The sequence below is a fragment of the Malaclemys terrapin genome, chromosome 24 (assembly GCF_027887155.1).
Source record: "Malaclemys terrapin pileata isolate rMalTer1 chromosome 24, rMalTer1.hap1, whole genome shotgun sequence".
Lineage (NCBI taxonomy): Eukaryota > Metazoa > Chordata > Testudines > Emydidae > Malaclemys > Malaclemys terrapin.
The window spans coordinates 1,860,674-1,884,143 of record NC_071528.1 but is presented as its reverse complement, the minus strand read 5'-3'; the positions used below and the strand labels follow the sequence as shown (position 1 = coordinate 1,884,143).

Here is a 23,470-nt window from a genome sequence, read left to right as displayed (position 1 = left end):
GGTTTATGTTTATGAACCCTAGTTGTGGTGTTTTCCCAATTTAATGCTGAGTTGTTTACCTCATGTTATTAAAGATTTGTGCTACACCGAGACTCTGTGCTTGCCAGAGGGGAAGTATTGCCTCTTTGAGGCGCCCAGGGGTGTGTGTGTAATTTTCCCAGGTCACTGGGTGGGGGCTTGAGCTGGTTTCGTATTGTATTGTTGAAAGGGAACCCCTATGTACTGAACCCGGCCCTTGCTGCGGTCAACTCAGCCTGGCAGAAGGGTTACACAGTCCTTTCCATCCCATCATTCCATGGGCTTCCAACTTTGCTTCACACTGTTTATCAACAGCCTTTGTTAATTGTGTGCCCACCATCTCTGCCTGAAAGCACGGATTCTGAACTGCTGACAAGTCTGGTGATGAGCATTATGAACACAACGCAGCTGGTCCTGCAGTATTTCATGAGCTGGGAATCAGAAAGTGAATCAGTCGTGCCGGCCCTGCTGTGTGCTATGGAAAGAAATAATTCAAGATTGCTGTTGGCATTCAAGGAGCAACTGTATACAGTGGACCGCTGGTACTGGGCTTGGGAAACAAGCACTGAGTGGTGGGATTGCATCATGATGTATGTATGGGATGACGAGCAGTAGCTGCAGAACTTTTGGATGTGCAATGCCACCTTCCTGGAACTGTGTGTGGAGCTCGCCCCAGCACTGCGGTGCAAGGACACCAGAATGAGAGCTGCCCTCACTGTGGAAAAGCAAGTGCTGATTGCTGTGTGGAAGCTGGCTATTCCAGACTGCTACTGGTCAGTTGCAAATCACTTTGGAATTGGAAAGCCTACCATGTGGGCTGCAGTGATGCAAGTGTGGAGGGCCATTAATTGCCTCCTGCTATGAAGGACTGTGACTCTTGGGAATGGCCAGGAAATACTTGATGGCTTTGAGGCAATGGGATTCCCTAATTGCGGTGGGGCAATAGATGTAATGCATATCCCAATTTTGTCCCCAGACCATCTTGCGATGGAGTACATCAACTAGAAGGACTACTTCTCCATGGTCTTGCAGGCGCTGGTGGATCACTAGGGCTATTTCACCGATATCAATAGGGGATGGTCAGGAAAGGTGCATCTTTAGGAACACTGGACTGTATAGAAAGCAAACAGGAGACATGGTAATGAGGAACAGTCTCTCGGTTACGGCTCTCACAGCTGCGTGTAACTCCAGATTTCATTGTGAAACGAGTCCCTAGAGATGGAGTTCACGGGGTACTGCAAGGGACCAGGAACATGCAAGGAAAGTGGTGAGGGAGTTTGGAGAGGGCATGGAACGGAATTCTGTATTGTTTGCAGCGTAATGAGGGACTTAAGCATCTCTGTCTGGCCCTCCAGGAACTTTATCATCTGCTCCTGTCTCTGTGTCCTTTCCAGGCTATCCAGCCTGAGTCTTTCATTGATTGTCTCCCTCCATGCTCATTTCACTATGTGCTGCATCTGTTGATTGCAGCACTTCTCGAAGCATATCCTTCTTACTCCTCCTGGTTCTCTGCCTTATCTGATGGAGGTGCTCTGCCAGTGTGGAGGAGTGGGTCCTCAAGGGCACATCTGCAGAAACAAAAGAAACAATGAACAGAGACAGTATTTGCTCACAGCCTTGAATCACAAAAGTTACCCACACCTCTTTTTCACTCTCTCTTTGCTTGTACAGAGGTTGGCAAGTGTCCGAAATATGGTGAGTTTAGTGTGTGTGGGGGGGAGCGAAGGGGGTTGAAAGAGGGAATGGGCAAGAAGGGACAAAGGTCTGTGCGGTTTGCAAAGAGGGGCTAGGGAGAGTATTCTGAACTTTGGCACCCTTTTCCACAGGCTGGGGTAATCAAACCCGGTGTCTCACTCCTGAGGGTAACCCAGGATGCAAGGGTGCATCTCCTACATGTGTGCAGTTTCGAATTGGATCTTGCCTGTGTGCTGCTCTGGTCCCTGCAGAAATAATTGCCGGTGGGTATGATGGGTGGTGGAGGGGAAGGGGGAACAAGACACTCTGCCAATGAACCTTCAGCAGAAGATTGCAGAATACCTACAGGAAAGTTTCTTGGGGATGACTCTGGAGGATTCCCGAGACATCCCAGTGTACATTAACAAACATTTCCACAAGGCCCCCACTTCGTAGCTGCATAGGCTCATTTGTTAATTTTTATTCCTTATGCCTCCTCTACCATATAACAAAGTACATGAGAGCTCAATTTCCTCTCACCATGCAGTATCAAAGCAAAATACATGCTTACCAGAGCTCATGTTCCCTGCTTCAGGCACACCAGAGCCTCCGGAGTCAAAAAGAGGTCCTGACTTGCTGTGCCACTGGATGATCCTCTCGAATGTCCCACATCCTCCCCCAATTCCACTTCCTCATTTAACACTTCATCCTTGGGGTTGACTCTGCTGGCACTGCCTCCAGTCCCCCCAGAGTATCCATGGGGCTTATGGAAAATGAAGTGGGGTCACCACCAAGGATGGTGTACAGCTCCTTAGAGAAACAGCATGTCTTTGGTGCCACACCTGAGTAATGGTTGGCCTCCCATGCCTTCTGGTACGCCTGCCTCAGCTCCTTGATCTTAGCATGGCATTGCTGCATGTCCCTTTCATGCCCCTTCTCCTGCATCTCACTACCAATCAGCCCATAGGTATCAAAGTTCCTCTGGCTGGAGCGAAGCTGTGACTGCACAGCCTCCTCTCCCCACAGACCCAGCAGATTCAACAGCTTCGGTGTACACCACACAGGAGCGTGTCTACTGCGGAAAGCTGGGAAGATGCTGTGTGATCTGTCCACACCAAGCAAATAGGAAGAAGAATTTCAAAATTTCCCAGGCCTTTAAACAAGCGAGAGGTGCATGCCTGTGTATCTTCAGGCATAGGTGCCGACTCCGTGGGTGCTCCAGGGCTGGAGCACCCACGCAGGGCCATCTCCAGCTGAGCAAGCAGGTGCTTGGGGCGGCCAAGGGGAAGGGGTGGCATGTCGGGCTCTTCGGCAGCAATTTGGTGGAGGGTCCCTATCCCTCTCGGAGGGAAGAACCTGCCGCCGAATTGCCGCCAAAGAAGAAAGTGGCGCGGTGGAGCTGCCGCCGATTGCGATCGCGGCATTTTTTTTTTCCGCCGCTTGGGGCAGCAAAAACCCTGGAGCCGGCCCTGCACTGATGGGGAAAAAATGATGGGTGCTGAGCAGACCCTGCAGATCTGCATCTCCCCCTCCCTCCCTGCACCTCCTGCCCACCACGAAACAGCTGTTTCATGGCGTGCAGGAGGCTGGGAGGTAGGAGGGAAGAACGAGGATGCGGTGCGCTCGGGGGATGGGGTGGAACTGGGCAGAAAGAGGCAGGGCAGGGGTGGAGCCTGTTGGAAGGGGTGGAGAGGGGGCAGGGCCTGGGTCAGAAGCGGGTTTCGAGCACCCTCCGGCACTTTGGAAAGTCGGTGCCTGTATTGAGGGCGGTCATGATGGGCATTCTGGGACACCTCCTGGAGGCCATTTAGGGCAACATAAGCAAAGGCACTGGTTATCATAGGGTTACCATATTTCAACAATCAAAAAAGAGGACTGGAGGAGCCCCGCCCCTGTCCTGCCCTAGCCCCGCCCCTGCCCCTTCCACTCCCTCCCACTTCCTGCCCCCTCAGAACCCCCAACCCTCCCCCCCACGCCTTGTCCCCTGACTGCCCCCTCCTGAGACCATCCCCACATCCTAACTGGCCCCCTAGGACTCTACCCCCTGTCCCCTGACTGCCCCAACCCTTATCCACACCCCCACCCCCAGACAGACCCCTGGGACTCCCACGCCCCATCCAACCACTCCCCACCCCCTGACAGCCCCCCCAAAAAACTCCCGACCCATCTAAACCCCTCTGCTCCTGTCCCCTGACTGCTCCGATCCCTCTCCCCACTCCTGCCCCCTGACAGCCCCCCCCGAACTCCTGACCCATCCAACCCTGCACCTTGTCTCTTGACTACCCCCCCCCCGAACCTCCCTGCCGCTTCTCTGACCCCCGGCCCCCTTACTGTGCTGCAGAGCAGCGCGCTCGACAGCGGGGGAGGGGAGCAGGGTCGGAGCTCCAGACTGCCGGAGGCCGAGGTGACGGCCGGTGATCTGCGAATGCAGGGCCGGCGGGGGGGAGGGAGAGGAGGGGAGTGGTCTCAAGTTGCAGGAGAGAGGAGGGGGGAAGTGGAGGAAGGGCTCTGGCTGCCGGAGCCCCATGTGAGTGGCACCATCCGGTCGGCTGCCCTGTAAGCCCTGCACGCTCTGCATGGGGGGCGGGGGAAGTCCGGACATTGACAAATTCCCCCCGGACGCTATTTTTAACTGAAAAAAGCCGGACACGTCCGGGGGAATTCGGACGAATGGTAACCCTAGGCACTGTGCTACACTGACACTGCGTCAATTTAACTTTGCCAGCGTAGCAGGAGAGTAAATCGTCGGGAGGAGCATTGCAGTGTGCACACCTCCACGGTTCTGTCAATGAAAGCTGACTTTTGTCAACAAAACAGCGGTGTAGACAGGGCCTCAGAAGAATGGAGCTTGAGAACTAGAGTTTAATTTAAGGATATTTACTTTGCATATTTTGACATGTGATGTTGACTATTTGTGTTTTAACGATTATAAACTTTCATTTTTTGAATCTGAACATCTACTGTTGTTAAATAATTATTGTCTGGCCCCTATAGTTTGCCCCCCTCATAATGGATAAAATTGGAAAAATGCTTTAAAAACACTGATATTATCCATTGAAATAATAAACAATAAAAATGAAATTCTGCCACACCAAGTTATAACCCAGAGTTAGACATAACACAGGGCCTGATGAATGCATGGGGAAATGTGTAACTTCCGGACAAGGGTTCCGCGCCAGCAGCATCCAAGCATGGGATTGCTTTCGGAAGACTACGTGCTCATATTTATGCTTCTTGTCATTTGCATATTAGAAGATGACTATATATATTTTCATTAAAAGATTTTTTGGAATGACTACAATGGATGTTTGGGAAGGAAAGTCGGAGGCCAGGCGAAGTGGGACTGGTGGCTTTAGAAAAGTACAAGAGAGGAGAAGGGGAGAATAGTGGGGAGGGAAACAGAGAAGGAAAGATCAGAGGCAGCAGGAGACAAAGGCTGTTCAGTCAGGGGGGAGGCGAGTCAGACTCAAGGGAGGCCATGCAGACAACTGGGCTCTGCGTCTCTGCTGCCCTGCACCCTGTGTCATCAGCTTCCCGCTGCCCGGCAGCGCCCAGGGCCCGCCTGACTCCAGCGGGGAGGCTCCGCCCGCCCGCCCGCTCCGCCCCCGCCGTCCCCCTGCCTGCCCCGGGCGCGCCGAGCCGGGCAGCCGGAGCCGCTGGCGGTGGGGCTCAGCGGGGAGCAGGTGAGAGCCGCCCCAGCGCGGGGGCGGGGGGGCGCGAGAAGGGGGGCAGTGTCCCGGGGGGGGAGAGAAGGGGGTCTGGGAGGGGCAGTGTCCCGGGGGGGGGGGGGGGAGAGAAGGGGCAGTGTCCCGGGAGGAGGGGTAGAGAGAAGGGGGTCTGGGAGGGGCAGTGTCCCGGGAGGGGGGGTAGGGAGAAGGGGGTCTGGGAGGGGCAGTGTCCCGGGAGGGGGGGTAGGGAGAAGGGGGTCTGGGAGGGGCAGTGTCCCGGGGGGGGGGTAGAGAGAAGGGGGTCTGGGAGGGGCAGTGTCCCGGGGGGGGGGAGAAGGGGGTCTGGGAGGGGCAGTGTCCCGGGGGGGGGGGGGGAGAGAAGGGGCAGTGTCCCGGGAGGAGGGGTAGAGAGAAGGAGGTCTGGGAGGGGCAGTGTCCCGGGAGGGGGGGTAGAGAGAAGGGGGTCTGGGAGAGGCAGTGTCCCGGGAGGGGGGGTAGGGAGAAGGAGGTCTGGGAGGGGCAGTGTCCCGGGGGGGGGTAGGGAGAAGGGGGTCTGGGAGGGGCAGTGTCCCGGGAGGAGGGGTAGAGAGAAGGGGGTCTGGGAGGGGCAGTGTCCCGGGAGGAGGGGTAGAGAGAAGGGGGTCTGGGAGGGGCAGTGTCCCGGGAGGGGGGGTAGGGAGAAGGGGGTCTGGGAGGGGCAGTGTCCCGGGGGGGGGGTAGGGAGAAGGGGGTCTGGGAGGGGCAGTGTCCCGGGGGGGGGTAGGGAGAAGGAGGTCTGGGAGGGGCAGTGTCCCGGGGGGGGGTAGGGAGAAGGGGGTCTGGGAGGGGCAGTGTCCCGGGGGGGGGGGTAGGGAGAAGGGGGTCTGGGAGGGGCAGTGTCCCGGGGGGGGGGTAGGGAGAAGGAGGTCTGGGAGGGGCAGTGTCCCGGGGGGGGGGGAGAGAAGGGGCAGTGTCCTGGGAGGGGGGGTAGAGAGAAGGGGGTCTGGGAGAGGCAGTGTCCCGGGAGGGGGGGTAGGGAGAAGGGGGTCTGGGAGGGGCAGTGTCCCGGGGGGGGGGTAGGGAGAAGGGGGTCTGGGAGGGGCAGTGTCCCGGGGGGGGGGGTAGGGAGAAGGAGGTCTGGGAGGGGCAGTGTCCCGGGGGGGGGGAGAGAAGGGGCAGTGTCCTGGGAGGGGGGGTAGAGAGAAGGGGGTCTGGGAGAGGCAGTGTCCCGGGAGGGGGGGTAGGGAGAAGGGGGTCTGGGAGGGGCAGTGTCCCGGGGGGGGGGTAGGGAGAAGGAGGTCTGGGAGGGGCAGTGTCCCGGGGGGGGGGGAGAGAAGGGGCAGTGTCCCGGGGGGGGGTAGGGAGAAGGGGGTCTGGGAGGGGCAGTGTCCCGGGGGGGGGGTAGGGAGAAGGGGGTCTGGGAGGGGCAGTGTCCCGGGGGGGGGGTAGGGAGAAGGGGGTCTGGGAGGGGCAGTGTCCCGGGGGGGGGGTAGGGAGAAGGAGGTCTGGGAGGGGCAGTGTCCCGGGGGGGGGGAGAGAAGGGGCAGTGTCCTGGGAGGGGGGGTAGAGAGAAGGGGGTCTGGGAGAGGCAGTGTCCCGGGAGGGGGGGTAGGGAGAAGGGGGTCTGGGAGGGGCAGTGTCCCGGGGGGGGGGTAGGGAGAAGGGGGTCTGGGAGGGGCAGTGTCCCGGGGGGGGTAGGGAGAAGGGGGTCTGGGAGGGGCAGTGTCCCGGGGGGGGGTAGGGAGAAGGGGGTCTGGGAGGGGCAGTGTCCCGGGGGGGGGGGTAGGGAGAAGGGGGTCTGGGAGGGGCAGTGTCCCGGGAGGAGGGGTAGGGAGAAGGGGGTCTGGGAGGGGCAGTGTCCCGGGAGGAGGGGTAGAGAGAAGGGGGTCTGGGAGGGGCAGTGTCCCGGGAGGAGGGGTAGAGAGAAGGGGGTCTGGGAGGGGCAGTGTCCCGGGAGGAGGGGTAGAGAGAAGGGGGTCTGGGAGGGGCAGTGTCCCGGGGGGGTAGGGAGAAGGGGGTCTGGGAGGGGCAGTGTCCTGGGGGTAGAGAGAAGGGGCAGTGTCCCGGGAGGGGGGGTAGAGAGAAGGGGGATGGGAGGGGCAGTGTCCCGGGAGGGGGGGTAGGGAGAAGGGGGTCTGGGAGGGGCAGTGTCCCGGGGGGGGGGTAGAGAGAAGGGGGTCTGGGAGGGGCAGTGTCCCGGGGGGGGTAGGGAGAAGGGGGTCTGGGAGGGGCAGTGTCCCGGGAGGGGGGGTAGGGAGAAGGGGGTCTGGGAGGGGCAGTGTCCCGGGAGGGGTAGGGAGAAGGGGTCTGGGAGGGGCAGTGTCCTGGGGGTAGAGAGAAGGGGCAGTGTCCCGGGAGGGGGGGTAGGGAGAAGGGGGTCTGGGAGGGGCAGTGTCCCGGGAGGGGGGGTAGGGAGAAGGGGGTCTGGGAGGGGCAATGTCCCGGGGGGGGTAGGGAGAAGGGGGTCTGGGAGGGGCAGTGTCCCGGGAGGGGGGGTAGAGAGAAGGGGGTCTGGGAGGGGCAGTGTCCCGGGAGGAGGGGTAGAGAGAAGGGGGTCTGGGAGGGGCAGTGTCCCGGGGGGGGATAGGGAGAAGGAGGTCTGGGAGGGGCAGTGTCCCGGGAGGAGGGGTAGAGAGAAGGAGGTCTGGGAGGGGCAGTGTCCCAGGAGGGGTAGGGAGAAGGGGTCTGGGAGGGGCAGTGTCCTGGGGGTAGAGAGAAGGGGCAGTGTCCCGGGAGGGGGGGTAGAGAGAAGGGGGTCTGGGAGGGGCAGTGTCCCGGGAGGGGGGGTAGGGAGAAGGGGTTCTGGGAGGGGCAGTGTCCCCGGGGCCGAGAACGGGGGAGAGTTGGAACTGGTTATGCCCTGGCGAGTTGGTGCATGAGCTTTGTTGGCAATGTCTGGCTGGGGGCAGCTCTGAGACCAAGGGGAGGGGCTCAGGGCTAGCGGTGGCCAGAGGAGATGGGGCGAGGCTCACGTTTGACAATACATACAGGAGAACGGGAGGGGGGCCCTCAGGGTTGTGATGCCCAGGGAGGAGTTAATGGAGGCTGGCAGGTTCTGGGGGCGATGGGCTGGGGCGTGGTTGACAGTGCTGGGAGGCAGTAGCGGCTCACGGCTGGCAGTGCTTATAAAAACAGACAAAAATACAGAAGTGTCACAGCACAGTAATACTGAAAAATTGCTGACTTTCTCATTTATGCCATATAATTAACATCACTTGAAATATAAATATTGCTTATACGTTCTATATATTTATATACTTACACTGAAAGGTAAGTACAAGCCATTGTATGAAATGTTAATTTGTACTGACTTTGCTAGTGCTTTTTATGTATCCTGCTGTAAAACTAGGCAAATCTCTAGATGAGTTGATGTAGCCCCTGGAAGATCTCTGCACACCTCCAGGGGTACATGTATCCCTGGTTGAGAACCGCTTCCTTAGCCCACTCCTGGGTCCATTTGAAAACCCCAAACCACTTGTGCTTTAATACCTCCCCCCACTGCAAATGGTTCTGTCCTCCTGCGGGGGTAAATGAGGGCTTGTCTACAGAAAAGAGTTGATGTTAAAGCAAAGTAGGTACTTTCCCGAGGTGTCAGCAGGGCATATACAGGCAGGCAGAGTGCTATGCATTAGTGCACTTTACAAATCACGCCCTTCCAGTAGGGCAGAAAATCTTAAAAATGTGACTTGAGTGTCACTGATGCAATGTCTGCCTGAGACTGCAAAGAGCTTGAGACAATCGCCCTGAGAGGCAGAGTTGCCCATGTATCTCAATGACCCACTGCTTGGGGGTGCTCTGCCAACCCCTTCCCAGTGGAGATCTCTGTGTGTGGCAGGAGGGGAAGAGCACAGTGGGTCAGAACTGGAGGGCTCCCCTTGTTGTTGACTCTGCCTCTACAGGGGAAAAGAGGACCCCTGTCGCACCCCCCCCCCCCCGTACCTAGGGGCTAGGGAAAAAGGCCTCAAGCTTGTCTGGGATAAGAGGGGGGCCATCCTGGTGCTCCCACTGCTTTGCTGCTACTCCTGCCTCTCTGGGAGGAGAGAGGGTCAGCCTCTATTTGCATGGGGGCAGGGTCATGGCGGGGCCCATGTGATGGGGTGTGCTAGGGTACAGGCTGCCTTTCTCCTGCCCTGCAGAGGTGACTGCACATTCCTGTGGCTTTTCTAGACTTCCTTAACTGGGAGAACTCCCTCATATGAGTTAAAGACCCACGCTCCAGAGATCCCCCCCCAAGACCTGAAGTACCTTGTCCTCCTCCTGGCCATGTGACCCACAGAGTCTGACCCATTGACTCTGGTCAGCCTGCCTGAGCAAGCCCACCATCTACAAACCTGGAGCCCTTGGAACTCTGGATGGGGTCAAAGTGAGCAAAAAAAGGTGGAGCATCTCATGCTCCATTCCCTTGATCATGGCATGTACATACTTACCTGGGAAGGAGATTTCTGATTGTGGAGGGCTCTTTAATCTCACAGAATGAGAGCCAGTGCTGGAAGATGAAGTTAGCCAGATGTAAATCAAGACTGGATGTCTCTTTCTAAAAGAGCTGTTCTAGTACAACCAGAAATTATGGGCTCAGTGGGGCAATCATTGGGTGAAGTTGTATGACCCACGTTATGCAGGACGTCGGAGTAGGTGATAGGTCACTGTGGGGGAAAAAGTCATGGATTGTGTGACTTTTCCCACTTGTCTGTGACTTTTCCTTTTGTGTCCATGACTCGCTCCACAGCAGCGTCTCCTGGGACTCATGGCTGGGCCCGGCTCCCCATGCTAAACATTGTGACTTGGTGCATGGGGTTGTAACGCTGCTCAGGTTTGGCCCAACTGCCCCTCAGTCATGGTGGAGGGCAGGGGCCAAACCTGAATGATTCTGTGTAGTCTGCCCTAGCCACCTGTGCAATACAAAGGCAGCTGGTGATTCTCCTGCCACCACCAGAAGCTGAGAGAACACGTCCAATCCAAGAGGAGCCCATTGGCTCATTTGTAATTGTCAGGAAAGTCAACAGAAGGAAACCCCTTAAAGCTGCTGTCACAGGGTCTTGTGTGACCTGCTGTTCAGTGGAAGATGATGGACACTATGGGTATGTCAACACTGCAAAGAAGGACCTGTGGCACTGGTCAGTTGACTCCGGCTGCAGGGCTAAAAGGAGCAGTGTAGATGTTCAGGCTCAGGCTGGAGCCCAGGCTCTGAAACCTGATGAGTGGGGAAGGCCTTGGAGCCTGGTTCCAGCCCAAGCCTGAACAGTCCCGCAGCCCAAGTCAATTGACCCAGGCTCTGAGATTCAGTAACATGGGGTTCTTTGCATATAGACATACCCCATGGGGCCTTTCCTGGGAGTGCTGCATTGTCCAGAGCTGGAGCAGAACCTGGGAAAGTGGCACGGTGTGTCTGAAACTCGGCTGAAAGGGAGATGTCTCTCCTTTGCCCAGAAGGTCTGGATGTCAGTCCTGCTGAGCAGTCAGCACCGGTAGTGGCTGGGCAGTGCCAGGGCACACCAGGTATTACGGATTGATGAGGTTCTGCCTAAAGGGTGGGTTCCTTACCCTGAGTCAGGGTTTCAACCTTTCTCCATTTGCAGACCCCTAAAAATTTTTAAATGGAGGTGTGGACTCCTTTGGAAATCTTAGACATAGTCTGCGGACCACAGGTTGAAAACCACTGCCCTCAGTAATCCTGATCTCCTGGGGCAGAACAATACTGAGGAGGTAAAGTAGGGGGAGATTTCTAGGTCTGCAGCCAGCATGGTCACTCCCAAGTAGGAAGGCGCTCCTGTGAATGCAGTATCCAGCTGCTCCAAGGGGCTCCTTAGGCTCTAACCCACTCTGCCGTGGCTAGAGGCAGGACAAATCCACCTAAGCAGGGTTTAATTGCTGTGTGGTTTCTGCAGTCCCTCCCTCTGTCAAAGCAAGGAGACTGAGATCTGATGAAGATTAATTCCCCTCCTTGAGTTCTGCAGTGGGTGTCAGAGGAGCTACCGCTGTACTGCAGCTCCAGACAGTGATAGGGCTCTTCCTTCACAAATCACTCTAGCCAGAGGAGGAAATGAGGGGAGGCCTAGTGTATTGGCCTAGAAGCCAAATGGAAACTCTTGAGGGCTGGATAAGTTCTCTATTTGCAGTCCCCACAGCAGCTAGGGAACACTGTCTCTTAAGGGTAAAGCCCTTAAGCCTCTTTGTGGGTACACAGCTGAGCCACATAGACAGCTTCACAAGATTTAAATGATGGCTTACAAAGTGGATTTTCTGGCAGAAACACATCTAAGCATAGCCTGCTTCTGCAATTGCAGGCTTCCCAGCTACAGGAAATTGCTACAGCTGTCTTGCCAAGGCCACATTGTCAGTGGAGGGTAATGGTGTGTGCCCAGGCTTTTTCACTATGATCATGAGGACAGTTGTTTATTTCATAAGGTCTTTCTGAGTGAAAAGCTTATTTGCATAGATGATAGCTGGTGTGAAGAAGAGTTAGAGGTCTCAGGACTGAATATCACAGCCCCATGCCAGCTATTAAGGGCAGTGGAGCTTCTTAGAAATATTGTAATGTCATTCTTGTTGCTGAGAATCTCTGTGAATCCCAGACACCACGTCTTTGATCCTAACAAAGTTCTTGGGCCCAAAAGGGAATTCATAGCAAACGTGTCAGGAGGGGCTGTTTGACGTGTCTGTCACCTCGTGATATTTAACAAGGCTGCTGGGCTTTGGGGTGGTTTGGCCTTTCCTATGGCCATACTCTGTTACAGAGACATTCATAAGTTCTCACTGGATGTAAGGAAAAAGGCAAACAACTGAGGAGCGAATTTGTGCCTGTGGCAGTCTGTGTGGTTAGAGCTAATGCCACAGATGAGGAACTTAAGGATTTCAGAGCTACCCTTTCTTGTCTGATCTGCCTGTTGGAGAGAGTATAGATGGATGCATTGAAGCCAGGCAGTTGCACATCTTTGCTGACCAGAGCATAATGTGGTTGTGGAACTCGTCAGAGTAAATGTCACTGTAGAGCTGTTCACAGTCTGCAGAGCTCTAAACAGGTTAAGAGCCCTCGGGGCCCCATGTGCAGGTTGTGTCAAGTAGCACTGTAGAGAGAAGCAAGGCAGAGTATGTGGCCTGGCTGGCCATAAAAACCTGGACATTTTGACAGCTGGAAACTCTGACAACTCCGCAAATCCTAGGGTCAGAGAAGCCTGAAGGAAGAGCATGTGTTTGGACCCAGAGCAATCTCTGGAGCTGTCTCATTGGAGGGTTCTTTGCCGGCCCGCCGAGTCATAAGACAGATTCTCCCTGAGAGCTCCACGCAGAGTTGCAGCAGGAGAAGCTGCACTCTCCATTCCCTGGACAGGATCATCATTTCTTTGTCTGTTTTTCCCCTTCACGTTCCTCCAGAAAGTACTGGTACAGGAAGTAGTGGTCAGGCTGGGAGGATGATTCTTGACCCTCTCCTGCCATATGTCTGAACTGTGGTTTTGCTCTGTTCCTGATTGTTTACCAGGACCATGGGGAAGTCTGAGATCAGAAGAGGTACTATACAGCCAAGGATCTGCTGGTGCTTGCATGTCTGCTGATGGAGCGTGCATGTTAAAGCAGAATTTCATGAACATGCTGCCAAACTCCTGCTTTAAAGTGGAAAATCAGTTGTTACCCTGTTTCCCCGAAAATAAGACAGTGTCTTATATTAATTTTTGCTCCCAAAGATGCGCTAGGTCTTATTTTCAGGGGATGTCTTATTTTTCAGAAATGAAAAATGCCTTATTATCGGTGGATGCCTTATTATCGGGGAGGTCTTATTATCGGGGGGATGCCTTATATTACAACGAGAGGCAAAACTATAAGTAGGCCTTATTTTCGGAGGATGTCTTATTTTCGGGGAAACAGGGTATTTCAGAAGTTGTTATTGCTTATTATTTAGTGCCCAAGCTGTGCTTTGAAAACAGACAGAAGAGATGATCCCTCCCCTGAGTACCTTGCAAACTGATTTGGACATAATGTGACAAAGGAGGAACAGACAGCAGTGGGGCAGTTGGGTAGGAAAGGGAGTGGTGGGGATATGATATCAGGGAGAGTGCACACTCAGGGAAGGCTAGCATGTGGCAGCACAGAAAAGTATGTTTTATTGAGGGGTGAGTAGACGTTTTATTTGGCTGGTTTCTTGTAGGCCTTGTGGCAGAAGTGGAGGAACTTGAGTGAGGAACATCTGGGGCCTTGTTGATCAGCTCAGAGAGGTCACTCCATTTGTAGTGGGTGGGCTGGGAGAAAGTGCTACCATGTATGTAGGAGAAGCAGATGAATGGAGATCTACGGTGGCACTGAGAGCAGAGCGGGTGGGAGGGCAGTATGAAAGGAGATGGGGTTAGCTAAATATGGGGGTCAGAGTTGTGGGAAACCTTGAGAGTGAGGACAGAAAACTTACACCTGAGGTAGTGGAGAAGGAGGGGGTCAATAGAGCAGTTCAGAGGAGTGATCTGACCAGAGAGTAGGCAAGGAATATTGTCTTGGCAACAGTACTGTGAATGGGTGGAAAGGAGGGTGCGTGTTGGCGGTGTTGGGGTGAGGAGGTAACAATAACCAAGGTAAGAGATTGGGGGGCCTGCAGAACAGTGTTAGCTGGCTAGACACGCACAGAAGGTTGAATCATTTTTAATAGGGTAATTAATTGTTGGAACAATTTACCAACAGTCATGGTGGATTCTCCATCATTGGCAATTTTTAAAACAAGACTGGATGCTTTTTTAAAAGATCTGTGGTAGTTAAAGAGGAATTATTGGGGAGAAGTTCTCTGGCCTGTGTAATAGAAGAGATCCGACTAGATGATCACAAGGGTCCCCTCTGGCCTTGAAATCTCTAAATCATGGAGATGCGGTGGATGAAGTGGCAGGATCTGGTCACAGCCTGGATAAGGGGAATGAAGGAGAGAGAGGGGTCAGGGTGACTCTTAGGTTATAGGCTTGATGGACAGGGGAATAGCAGTGCGGTTCATAGGAACAGAGAATGATGGGGCAGGCATGGGAGAGAAGATCAGTTTGTTTTTGGCCATGTTATGTTGATGGTGAGATATCGAGAAGGAGACATCAGAGGGCAGGACAAGATTTGGAAATGAATGAAGGGAGGCTGTAGGGGAGAGGTTGATCGGTGATCTTGCATTCCCTGATATCAGTGATTTCACAGAGGGATGCACTCTAGGATAGCTTCATTGGACCACAAAGTACCAATATCGTTTAACAGAGAGGAAAAAGCATGTGTTATCTGCTGTGTGCTGAATGCCCACTGCAGCATGGTTTGCAGAATGTCCTGCACACAAATCTGTCTTCATCATGTTGCATTCACGTCTGCCATCAAGCAGAGAGGGGGATTGTTTAGTGCGGCCCAGGAAGGTGAAACAGGAAGTTAGGAAAGGAAAATTAGGCTGAAGATCTGCATACGTTTCCACAGTGATCTGACTCATTCAGCTGCAGAATAATCTCCGAAAGGAAGTGATGGAAGCCTTATAGCTTGAGACTTCTAAAGCTGTACCGGACAAGGCACTAAAACACGTACAATGAAATGGCACAAAATTTGATTAATGCAAGTTGAGGTTACCAGGTGATAGCTCTTACCCTTCCAGAACGTCAGTTTGGCAAAACTCAAACTTCTGATACCAGGAAATACAGAGTTAAGGTAAATGGCCACACCACTTTAACTCTGCCCTTCCTGAGCGATGCCCAGAACCCCTGTACTCACATTCCTTTTCACTGTAATGGACCTGCACCTGCCCTCTGCTCAAGCCCTGAGCCTACTCCCCCGAAAGAATACCATGCTTGTAAAATTTAACAGCTACTTCATTCTGTTTACAGTCTCTTCACACCTGCACCCAGGATACCACCTAACCCTATACTTTCCCCTACCCATCATCAAACCCACAGCTCACTACTGACAATACCCCAGCACCCTGCTACCTACAAAATGTATGCAATTCTGTATTGAAACAGGCACTGAAGACCCCACTGCCTGCTACTGACAAAGTTCTTTATTGAAACAGATATTGTCGATAGTGAGGTGGGCCTTCACTGGGATTCCTGCCCCTGCTTCAGCCAGGCTTCCTCAGCCGTGCCCAGGTCCACCCAGTCCACCCCTCCTTCAAACCGGGTCTCTCCCCACACACTTAGGCTAGTCCCGCCTCCCTGCCGGGGTTACTTTATTTATTTTTTTAATTTCAGATGTTTAAAATTGCAGTACTTTCGGCCCCCCCATCCAGATCCTAGCTCACATGGGGAACAAGGAGAGGGGCTCAGACAGCCCAAAAGGAACAGGGTCCCCCCAGATTCCAGTACACACACAGAAGGGGAGAATTCAAGGCTGACAGCTCCCCCCCCCACCTTCCTCTGCTACCTTTTACATTCTCCAACCCTTTCTGTCCTCTCCCTGCCCACTCCCCCTTACCTGAGCCCCGAACCACTCTTCCTTCTCCTACTACCCATTCCCATTTATCCCCTTCCCCACTCTACCCCATCTCCCACTGCAGATCCAAACCCCTCTCTCCCTGTCCCCACCTATGCTATCCTCCCGATGAGCATTTGCATGTGTCATTTATTTTCTTTTCAAAAATAGTTTGAGAGCCTTCTTACATATCCGCTGTACTTGCATTACATTTTTAAAAATACTAAACAACTAAACAAAAACCCAACGCATCTCACCTTGACAGAGGCAGATTTTCCCCAGATGTTTATAATTCAGTCTCAGATTGCTGACCAGGGTGGGTTTCAAACTTCAAAGTTGCTAGAATCTGTGAACTTAATGAAATGCTGTTTTTTTTCCTGGGGGCAGTGTCTCGGGAACCCCTTGCTCAAATGACCCCACATTTGGATCACTAACCCTACCCTATGCTCCCACAAGGCAAAGCAAATGTCAAGCCAGTCTGTATCAGCAGGTGGATTTTAGAGTAAGTGCACATGCTTGCACAGATTGTCCTGAATAATCATCCTTTAAATAGGAAGGGCTTCCCAACCTTAGCTGGAGAGCAGAGCTGGTGCTTCGCTCTAATATTTTATGAACCTAGAGGAAGAATGGAGGGTTCTACTCATCCATGAGCAGCATAGCAGGCTCAGAGAGATGTGAAGTGGTCCATTCATCTCAATAAGATGTTCTCAGCTGAAATGTACTAACCAGTGGCGCTGAATACAGCCTGAACCCCTAGCGCTGAGATGTGAGTAGGGGTTCACTTCCTCCCTCCCCAGTGCAGGATAGTTTCTGAATTCTGCCAGTTCTCAGCTCCTCACCCCAGGCTCAGCAGTGTATTCTTGGTGCAGACTCTGAGCATGCCGGTTCTATGCTTCCCCCAGAGGGGCAGGGCTTCCCCAGATCCTGGCTGACATGGAGGTGGGTGGTAGGGAGATGGGCTCAGACGCCCTTAGAGGAATAAGGCACCCCAGATCTTAGCTCACATGGGGGGGGGGGTAAAGAAGTGCAACTTAGAGGCAAGTCCCCTAGAACCTGGCTCACATGAAGAGGGGCATGGAGGGGCCTAGATGGGCAGGGGGCCCCAGGTACTGGCACACACATGGGGGGCTGGGATTGGGGCTCAGATACCCCTAGGGAGGCAAGGCTCCCATGTCCCAGCTCAGGAAGAGGTGCTCAGATTCCCTTTGCAGGGTAGGGCCTGCACACACATGGCGCACACACACAAAGGAAAAATGTGGTGCTGACAGATGCCCATGCCACTCACCCCCATGTTCCCCCCCTCAGTCCCTCTGGCCTCCTCCATCACCATCTCCATGATCCTCTCTGCAGTCCAAAGTCCTCTCATCCCTATTCCCCCTACTCCTAGAGGCATAGAATGCCCCTCCTTTGTTAGCAAGCATTCACCTCTAATCTTTTTACAAAAATAATTTGATTACAATACCCCCAAATAAAAATAATAAATAATACAAAAGAAACCCGATAGTCACAGATTTCAGCAATATGCCACCTAGCCTTTCCAGATTTTTGCCCAAGGTGGGACTTAACCATCATTGTCTGGGTGAATTGGGCAGCAAAGGCTTACCGCTTATTCCCCTGAGCTCTTCAGCTGCAGTGAACTCTTTCCACCTACAAATCCTTCTAGCCTCACTCTCTGCACATGCTCCCTGTGATCTGTTCGGTGCATGACCCTCACTCAAGAGCCTAACTGGAGAGCCAAACTCGTGCTAATAACATTCTGAATTTTGCTCCCGAAAGGGCTAGCTGGTGCCAGGTACTCTCTGCGGGCAACCTTCAAGTGAGTGAGACTCTTGTGCCTGGATCAGAGTGATGGTTTGTTTGATCTCTAGGTCTGAGCAAAACATCTTTACCAGAATGTCCCTTTAGAAAGCTGTTTATTGCAGGGGTGGAGGGTGTATCTCAGAAACCCCTTGGTCAAATGAGCCCAAATTTGGATCACATCAGATTTCATGGCAATCTGATAAGCATGCAGATTTTAGAGCATTAAGAGTCGTCATCCTTTAAACAGAAAGGGATTCTCAGCCTTAACTCCTAGTAGAGCTAGTTCTCCACTATTATAGAGAGCAACCCTGCATTGGCTGGGAGGTGAATTGGCTGCTTTATTGGGACTTTTCTCTTCTCATTCTTCTGTGATTGTCTGTGCCAAGAGATCCTGTCATAGGGTGTGTTTTGCTTTGCAGGCAGAATTAAATTGAAAAATTAAAAAAAAAAAAAAAAAAAGAAATCCCACTTGTGAAATGACTCTAGTAATTGGTTATTGAGAAAATAAAGTGGCAGATGGTAAGTCTACAGCCATTATCCAAACACCTGCCTCTGTACTTTCTATCTGTTCCTCCTGGGGTAGCTAGAATCTGGGAATCTGCTTTGCTGATCAGAGCTGCCTCATTAGCCAACCCAATGGAGCTCGTTTTGTGACATCAGTGCTTTGCTAAATCACTTTGTAGCATCCGATCTTTAGCTGCTAGACTGGCATGTCTCTTTATCCTGTGATGACTTGTCAGGGCGTTGGAACTGGCACTCTTTAAAACCAAAGATCTCTAGAGGAATTAAAATCCTAACAGGTATGCATTTCTCAGCTAGAGTTTCACAGGTCACAGATGAGCAAGACTCAGGGTATGTCTACACTACGGGATTAATCCGAATTTACAGAATTCGAATGTTGGAAACAAATTGTATAAAGTCGAATGTATGTGGCCACACTAAGCACATTAATTCGGCGGTGTGTGTCCATGTACCGGGGCTAGCGTCGATTTCCAGAGCGTTGCACTGTGGGTAGTTATCCCGTAGTTCCCGCAGTCTCCCCCGCCCATTGGAATTCTGGGTTGAGATCCGAGTGCCTGATGGGACAAAAAACATTGTCGCAGGTGGTTCTGGGTACAGCCTCACTCCTCCCTCCATGAAAGCAACAGCAGACAACCATTTCGCGCCTTTTTTCCTGGGTGAACACTGCAGACTCCATACCACGGCAAGCATGGAGCCCGCTCAGCTCAAGACAGCAGTCATGAACATTGTACACACCTCGCGCATTCTCGTGCAGTTTATGCTGAACCAGGACCAGCGAGGCGAGGAGGAAGCAGCGATGGCAGTGCAGCGACAAGAGTGATGAGGACATGGACATGGACACAGAATTCTCTCAAACCACGGGCCCAGGCACTTTGGAGATCATGTTGTTAATGGAGCAGGTTCTATCCGTGGAACGCCGATTCTGGGCCCGGGAAACAAGCACAGACTGGTGGGACCGCATAGTGTTGCAGGTGTGGGACGATTCCCAGTGGCTGCGAAACTTCTGCATGTGTAAGGGCACTTTCATGGAACTTTGTGACTTGCTGTCCCCTGCCCTGAAGCGCCAGAATACCAAGATGAGAGCAGTTGAGAAGCGAGTGGCGATAGCCCTGTGGAAGCTTGCAATGCCAGACAGCTACCGGTCAGTCGGGAATCAATTTGGAGTGGGCAAATCTACTGTGGGGGCTGCTGTGATTCAAGTAGCCAATGCAATCACTGACGTTCTGCTATCAAGGGTAGTAACTCTGGGAAATGTGCAGGTCATAGTGGATGGCTTTGCTGCAATGGTTTCCCTAACTGTGGTGGGGCGATAGATGGAACGCATATCCCTATCTTGGCACCGGACCACCTTGCCAACTAGTACATAAACCGCTAGGGGTACTTCTCAATAGTGCTGCAAACACTGGTGGATCACAAGGGACGTTTCACCAACATCAACATGGGATGGCCGGGAAGGGTTCATGATGCTCGCGTCTTCAGGAACACTACTCTGTTTAAACGGCTGCAGCAAGGGACTTACTTCCCGGACCAGAAAATAACCATTGGAGATGTTGAAATGCCAATAGTTATTCTTGGGGACCCAGCCTACCCCTAAATGCCATGGCTCATGAAGCCATACACAGGCAGCCTGGACAGGAGTCAGGACCTGTTCAACTACAGGCTGAGCAAGTGCAGAATGTGCATTTGGATGTTTAAAAGGTCGCTGGCGATCGTTACTGACTCGGTCAGACCTCAGCCAAACCAATATTCTCATTGTTATTGCTGCTTGCTGTGTGCTCCATAATCTCTGTGAAAGTAATGGGGAGACCTTTATGGTGGGGTGGGAGGCTGAGGCAAATCGCCTGGCCGCTGATTACGCGCAGCCAGACACCAGGGTGATTAGAAGAGCACACCAGCAAGCGCTGCGCATCAGAGAAGCTTTGAAAACCAGTTTCATGACTGGCCAGGCTACAGTGTGAAATTTCTGTTTGTTTCTCTTTGATGAAAACCCGCCCCCTTTATTGACTCATTCTCTGTAAGGAACCCACCCTCCCCCTTCGATCACAGCTTGCTTTCAAAGGAAATAAAGTCACTATTGTTTAAAAATCATTTATTCTTTATTAATTGATTATATAAAGAGGGAGAGAACCCGGGTGGGGTTTGGGAGGAGGATCAGCAGGAAGGGAAAGGCCACTAAAAAAGGTTAAAAAAATGACAGCCTTTTGCTTGGGCTGTCCACTGGGGTGGAATGGGAAGGTGCATGGAGCCTCCCCCCCGCGTTCTTACACTCTGGGTGAGGAGGCTATGGAACATGGTGAGGGCGGAGGGGGGTTATACAGGGGCTGTAGTGGCACTCTGTTATCCTGCTGCCGTTCCTGAAGCTCCACCAGACGCCGGAGCATGTCTGTTTGCTCACGCAGCAGCCCCAGCGTTGCATCCTGCCTCCTCTAATCTTCCTGCCGCCATCTCTCATCTCGAGCATCCCTCCTGTCCTCACGTTGGTCCCTCCTGTCTTCATGTTCACTGGCATCTTTCCTATACTTTAAAACCATGTCCTTCCACTCATTCAGATGAGCTCTTTCACTGCGGGTGGATTCCATGATTTCCGCGAACATCTCGTCTCGCGTCCTCTTTTTCCGACACCTTATCTGAGAGAGCCTTCGGGATGGAGGAGGGAGGCTTGAAAAATTTGCAGCTGCTGGAGGGAGGGAAAAAAGGAGAGAATTTTTTAAAAAGATACATTTTACAGAACAATGCTTATACTCTTTCACGGTGACCAACACTATTCACATTACATAGCACATATGATTTCTGTGCAAGGTCGCATTTTGCCTCTTAATATTGAGTGCCTGTGGCTTTGCTGCTAGAGATCACAGACGCAGGTCCGGGCAACAGAATTCGGCTTGCATGCGGCCACGGTAAGCCATTGTCTTTCGGCTTCTGCGCCCTCCTTTTCCACGTACCAAGCAAAACCCGTTGAGTGCTGCGGTTTTCCTGTTAACCTTCAGCAGCAGCAAACAAACTAACCCCCCCCCCCATCCAATTCTCTGGATGATTGCTTTATCCCTCCCCACACCGCGTGGCTGGTATCAGGGAAGATCCCTGCTAGCCAAATGTGAAAATCTCAGGGCCAATTCCCCTCCTCCCATCCCCCCGCGCTTGGCTAACTGCAGGGAAGGATTTCTTTTCAGCCACAGGCAAACAGCCCAGTAGGAACGGCCACCTCTATCCCCTTAATTAAATTCCCGTATTTCAACCAGGTTACCATGAGCGATATCACTATCCTGAGGATTACACAGCGAGATAAAGAACGGATGTTGCTTGAATGCCGCAAACACCGGGACCATATGCTGCCAGGCTTTGTCATGCAATGATACCAGATTACTTACTACTAGCATGGCGTGGTCAAGTGCCCTACCATGGAGGATGGAATAAGGCTGCACTGCCCAGAAACCTTCTGCAAAGGCTTTTGGAGTACCTCCAGGAGAGCTTCATGGAGATGTCCCTGGAGGATTTCCGCTCCATCCCCAGACATGTTAACAGACTTTTCCAGTAGCTGTACTGGCCGCGAATGCATCGCAAGTCCTCAGGGCAAAGTAAGATTAAAAAATGCTTGCTTTTAAAACAAGTTTTATATTTTAAAAGGTAAACTCACCTGAGGTCCCTTCCATTGGGTCATGGTCTTGGATACTGGCTTGGGAGGGTACTTCAGTCAGGCTGAGAAAAAGATCCTGGCTGTTGGGGAGAACGGAGTGCTGTGTGCTCTCTGCAAGTTCGTCCTCCTCCTCCTCATCCACAGAATCCTCAGGTGTGGCTGATGAGATTATCCCCACCTCGGAATCCGCGGTCAGAGGTGGAGTAGTGGTGGCAGCCCCCCCAGAATTGCATGCAACTCGGCGTAGAAGCGGCATGTCCGCGGCTCTGACCCAGAGCGACAGTTTGCCTCCTTTGTTTTTTGATAGGCTTGTCTGAGCTCCTTGACTTGCACGTGGCACTGATCTGAGTCCCTATTGTGGCCTCTCTCCATCATGCCCTTGGAGATTTTTTCAAAAGTTTTGGCATTTCGTCTTTTTGAACGAAGTTCTGCTAGTACTGAATCCTCTCCCCATATAGCGATCAGATCCAGTACCTCCCATACGGTCCATTCTGGTGCTCTTTTTCGATTATCGGCCTGCATTGTTACATGTGCGGATGAGCTCTGCGTGATCACCTGAGCTCTCCACGCTGGGCAAACAGGAAATAAAATTCAAATGTTCGCGGGGCTTTTCCTGTCTACCTGGCCAGTGCATCTGAGTTCAGATTGCTGTCCAGAGCGATCACAATGGTGCACTGTGGGATAGCTCCCGGAGGCCAATACCATCGAATTGCGGCCACACTAACCCTAATTCGAAATGACAATATCAATTTTGGCGCTACTCCGCTCGTCGGGGAGGAGTACAGAAATCGATTTTAAGAGCCCTTTATTTCGAAATAAATGGCTTCGTTGTGTGGACAGGTGCAGGGTTAATTCGATTTAATGCTGCTAAATTCGAATTAAACTCATAGTGTAGACCAGGCCTCAGGATAGGTCACACTGCAGCTGGGAGGTGCGATTCCTGCATGGGTAGACGTAGACATAGACATTCTAGCTCTACTCGACCTAGTGTGCTAAAACTAGCAGTGTGGCCCTTTGGCTAGCCACTCATGTACAATCCCACCTGACCCTCGGGGTACAAACTCAGCTGGCTAGCCCAAGCCTGTGCCAACTAGCTCCAGCAGAGCTAGTGTGTGTAACCCTGGGAATCACACTTCCTGACTGCTGTGTAGACAGACCCTCAGTGTCTTAGCTCACACAAGGCAAAAACCTAGTCTGGGCAAGGCAGTTAGCAAGTCTTGGTAACGACAGAGAGGAGCCTAGTGAAGACAAGGCCTTACGGAATTCCCAGTTTTCTGCTATTTATTGCATTGTGTCTATTATCTGCTGCTTGCTCAGTAAGATCTGGGGGAGACCGCTTCCCTCCCCACATATGTGTGCATTCTTGAGTCTGTGAAAGGCTTGCTTCATGGTTCTGTAGGACCCTGGCACCCTGCTTACAAGCCTTTCAGTTCTTTGCATCTTTATATTTCTTTCCAAAACGGCTCCCCTTAGGACAGTGGTTCTCAAACTTTTGTACTGGTGACCCCTTTCATATAGCAAGCTTCTGATTGCGACCCCCCCCCCCCCGCCCTTATAAAGTAAAAACACATTTTTATGTATTTAACACCATTATAAATGCTGGAGGAAAAATGGGGTTTGGGGTGGAGGCTGACAGCTCGCGATCCCCTATGTAGTAACCTCGTGACGCCCTGAGGGGTCCCGACCCCCAGTTTGAGAACCCCTGCCTTAGGAGAAAATGTTTATCCTAGAGAAGAGCACAAGGGACTAAGAGCCCTCCCCTGATGCCAGGATTTAC

At 52.7% G+C, this 23,470-nt stretch overlaps 1 protein-coding gene across 2 annotated transcripts in view; it reads left to right on the top strand.

The window, feature by feature from the left end:
- The first annotated feature begins 5,295 nt into the window (after positions 1 to 5,295).
- CERS4 (ceramide synthase 4) overlaps positions 5,296 to 23,470 on the top strand; it is a 116,708-nt gene continuing 98,533 nt past the window's right edge. Inside the window, exon 1 of one of the 2 annotated variants that reach the window (XM_054013403.1) lies at positions 5,296 to 5,375. The gene's annotated coding sequence lies outside the window, so the exon portion shown is untranslated. Of the gene's footprint in view, positions 5,376 to 21,298; positions 21,635 to 23,470 lie in introns of those variants that run through there. The other variant, XM_054013404.1, reaches the window with a different exon arrangement.